Below are 4,743 nucleotides of genomic sequence, written 5' to 3' on the forward strand. Positions count from 1 at the left end.
AGATTTACAGTTACATTTTTGGCCTTGTAATTTATATTTACAAAAATAAAGATATTGTGATGCACCTGAGAAACTTAATCGTTTCATTAAAACAAAAGAAACATTTACTACTAGCAGTTTAAGCAGGATATACAGTATATGGTTTAAATACAGTAGCTGGGATTTAACTTAATTAAACTTTTGTTGATCTTACTTCTCACAAAATCACAGAACATATTTGTTCAACATTAATCACAGAACAGTGTTCACATGCTAACAAAGACAGGCTAATTTCTTAACAAGGTATGAAGGAATTTTCAGTATGTTGCCGTACACTGGTTCTATATTTCTTTAACTGATTGTCTAAGCCAGACTTCCATCCTGTATGGTTTGGGTGTAGCTGTGAGCCCAAACACAGGAGTAAAATCTTGTTCTGCTGCATCCTCAGGCCAAACAAACTGTGCAGGAGAGTAACCAAGAAAAAAAAGAGCTCCATGCAAGCCAGACCTTCTCCAAGACACATACAAGGTCCTGCACACACATGGACAAATAAATCTGTTTAGACTTGCTTTTTGTCAGCTTCAAATAAACTAATTTTTAAAATGGATGAGGTTTGCAATGTCCTTTTACTTCTGTTTTCTCACCAGCAGAAAAGGGTAAGAAGGCCTCAGGTTTCTTAAACTGCCCCATATCATTTAAAAAGTATGATTGGTTAAAATCATGAGAAAACTTCCACTGGCCTTCTTCACTCAGTACTGACGACAGGTTGGGAATGACCATAGTTCCCTGGGGCATAGAGCAATAAAAAAAGAATAATATGAATAATGAAACAGTGAAACAAATTAAGCAATTAAAATTCTTACCTTAGGGATGGTGTAGTTCATCAGTTTAGTATCTCTTGTAGCCGAGTGGAACACACTCAGAGGGACGGTGTTAGCAACAAGCTGACACTCATGAATCATAGCCTGTGTATGGCATGGTGTGTCTGTCCTCAAAAGACACCTGCGATTTTCCCTCCATAACCTCATCAATCTCCTACTGGCATCTCTCTAGAAACAAAGCATGCATGACTCTATTAACAATAGACCTGACAATTTGACCTTGCAACAAATATGTGATTTTTAACATTGATTTAATAAGCAGACTTAGAATACAATATAAAGAACAATTGTAAAGCTCAGACTCTAGATGTCTGGATGAACCATGAGGTAGAGAATCACTGTAAGCAGTGTGTTGGATGTGGTATCAGTGCCAGCTATAAATTCAAATTCAAATTTTATTTGTCACATGCACAGTCATACACAGTACGATATGCAGTGAAATGCTTAGACAACTGCTCGTGACTTTAAAATAAAAGACTATGAATAAGAAATAAATATGAAAAATAAAATAACAGGTAAATTTAACCAGGAGGAATAAAATAAAATATAAAATTTAAGTTAAAATAAAATAACGGTACAACAAAAATACACAATATAAAAAATATATGAAGAAATATAGAACGAAAAAAAAAACAGCTGTACAAAGAAAGTATGGATTTATGTCATTTTTGTGGAATGAAGTTAGAATAAATGGTAAAAAGAAAATGGTAATGTCTAGGGTTGTGCAATCCACATATTTAAAGTGTCTTGTGCAGTGCAAATATGCTTAAAGTGATTTATTTAAAGTGGCTTGTGATAGAGTGATTTAACTAATGACTACGAAGTGTAGTTGTGCAGTGGCCACTAGTGTAAGCGAATATAGTATATGCAGATTCAAAATATACACCACAAGTTGTTTTTCACTGAAAGTCGATTCATTGCATCTCTATTTAAAACAACACAAAAAAATAATACATTTTAGCAAGATTTTCTATTAAGCAAAACAGAAATGACTTGAAAAGTACCTTATCAAGCTCATCCAGATAGCAGTCAACAAGGTCTCTTGGTTTTCCTGGCACTCTTGTTGTCTTGTGCTTGTTGATCATGTCTATTGTCATGATTTTAAGTGTGTTGTAATTATTAAAAGATTTGCTAAAGGAAAGGGGCCAGGACCTTACCACAGGGAGCGCATCATAGATCTATAAGAAAACACCAGATTTTATTTGTACTACATGCATTACTTTTTTTCCCCTTCCTTATCTAGAACAACTAAAGCAAATAATTAAAAAAAAGTAAAATTAAATAAAATTGAATTAAATTAAAAAGTGCCTGTTTCCAGCATAAACATAAACAGAAGCTGTTTAAATTTTGTACAGCCAATTGGTAGTCATTTGGTAACTAGTTCAAAACTAACTTAAATGACTACTTGGCTGAATACAGATGTATAAACAGAACCCAAATATACAAATATCAAAGTCATTGTTTAAAAGTGTAAAATTTAACACCAAAACCATTTTATTCCTGAATTTGTAAAAAATTTACATTAAGTCTAACATTACATTATTGAAAGAAAATTGCTAATTTTTTTAGTTGCAATAAATATACTTACTCACTTATTGCACATACCACTTAATTCTGTATTCAGGGTCACGGGGGCCTGGAGCCTATCACAGGAGACTTAGAGCATGAGGCAGGGTACACCTTGGACAGGGTGCCCAGCAATCGCAGGGCACACACACTCAGTCACCCACTACGGGCAATCTGTGAACAGCCAATGAGCCCAATCTGCATATCTTTGGACTGAGCTTGGGAAGAACATGCACACAGAGGCGGGAAGTAAACCTGACTGGAAATCGAACCCGGACCCTGGAAATGCAAGGCGACAGTGCTAACCCCTAAGCCACCCTGCCTGTTCCTGCAATAACTAAATAAAAAAAATAATAATAATAATTACTTAATGTAAGGGCCATATTTCATTCTTGTAATTTGTTGTTGTGTTTATTTTATTCCAGTCTATTAGTTAAGCATTAAGCATTAAGTATCATACTTATAATTTGTATTGTGACATCATATCATGAGTTGTTCTGTGACATCATCCCACAGTTGTGTAGCTGCATGTCTATCACGCACGTTAGTTGTTCAGTTGTTGTTAAGACACGGAAGGATACAGAAAGGTGTGGAGAACACAAGCTTTTGACCGTGAGACTGTAAGCTGAAAGATACAGTAAGATAAGACGTTGTAACTGTAATCTACTGAAGCTACAGAACACACCAAAAGACTTGTCGTGACTACAGTGGATTTATGCAAGAAACTGTAACAACCGTTGTACTTTGATGTTGAAAATAAAACAAGATACAAAGAAATCAACGAACGTCTGGAGTCGTGAGTGACACTGTTAAACGGATGGAACATCATGGAACAATGTCTGAGGATACAAGGAACTTCCTACAAATAAATGTTGTATGTTGTTTTGTTTTTGTACTAGTTTTTTTTTTTTTTTTTTTTTTACAAATTAGCAGACGCATTTTAGATGGGTAGATAAATAATTAACAGGGACATGATTAATAAAGGAAACATCTTCATACCAGCATATTTCTCCAATTTTGTTTTCCCAAGCCAAAGTTCCTTAAGGTCATGAGAGCAAAGCGCCGATGCTCCTTCCATTGAAGACCGTAATCAGTCATTATGACCCCTGTTTCATTTCACTCATATTAATAACACACAAGTTATTCTAATTAATGTGGGATGTGTTTTTTCCCATTGATCTTACCTTTTCCTTCAGTTACATCTTTAGGCAGGTTGTCTGGGCGTCCTGAAAAGACTGCTGATTTGGTCACCAGAGCTTCTCTTATAGATTTTAAACCATTAAGAACCACAGCGGGTTTTGTACCAATATATACGCTGTACACGTTTCATATTGCTCAGCCAACTGCACATACAATATACAACAAATGTTATTAAAGATTAGAATAAAATACAAACGTTGCAGAAGTGCCATTAGATAAAATGTCTGTCAAATGCCTGCTGTACACCATAACTGTAACTAGCAGCTGGTAAAAGAAAATATGATGCAGCACCCTCATGGCTAAGGTTAGTAAGGTTAGCCTTAAAAAAAAACAAAGAACAAAAGGTGTTTTATAAACATAGGTTACCGCACTAAATAACCCAAAAGTCATTAGTCATTGCCAATTATAAGATGCTTGTTTTTTTTGTTTTTTTAGAAGGATGTTTGCCTGGTTTCTGCATACATCCTAATCAAATTGAATGAAATTTGTTCGTTAGTTGCATTTTGGTGATGCACCAAAGATCCAAAGATGTTCTCAAATCATTGCAAAAATTACAAAGATATTAATATCAAGTATTTAGTATATTATGTATGTTCGAAAATTATTTAATGTTATAAAATAAGGCATTCTGAAAATTGAAATTAGTTGTATTCATTTACTGCTTAGACAAATATTTACATTTTCATAAGGTCCTGTGATGTTGTACCTTCTCAAAGTCTTTCAGAGGATTTATGATGTTAAAATAAAACAAGTTTCCGAATAAAGGAATAGGTCGTGGTTCTGGGGGGAAATTCTTGGGCCTCCGGATCCTGATGAGGGGGAAGAGGAGGAAGATGCAAAATACAACCAGAATCCAGGAACCAAGCATGATAACTGTTGTACTGCTGTTCTCTATTCAACAAATCTTTGGAATGTCCCTAGAGTCTCTAGCAGACCTTAAAAGCTGTTAATTATTGACTTTACACATTTATAGATTTACTAATCAAATGATTATTCTCCTATGTTTTTTTACACACATACATATACAGTATGTACAGTATAAATTCTGATCAGCCATAAAATTAAAACATTAACATTAATGAGGCCTCTGTGGATCACACTTGTTTGTCCAGCACAT

The 4,743-nt window shown here is 34.6% G+C and overlaps 1 pseudogene; it reads right to left on the reverse strand.

Moving 5' to 3' along the window:
- Positions 1–320: 320 nt before the first annotated feature.
- Positions 321–4,494, reverse strand: LOC128531398 (cytochrome P450 2C25-like; annotated as a pseudogene).
- Between the last annotated feature and the right edge of the window lie 249 nt (positions 4,495–4,743).

This window comes from Clarias gariepinus, chromosome 10, assembly GCF_024256425.1.
Source record: "Clarias gariepinus isolate MV-2021 ecotype Netherlands chromosome 10, CGAR_prim_01v2, whole genome shotgun sequence".
Taxonomy (NCBI): domain Eukaryota; kingdom Metazoa; phylum Chordata; class Actinopteri; order Siluriformes; family Clariidae; genus Clarias; species Clarias gariepinus.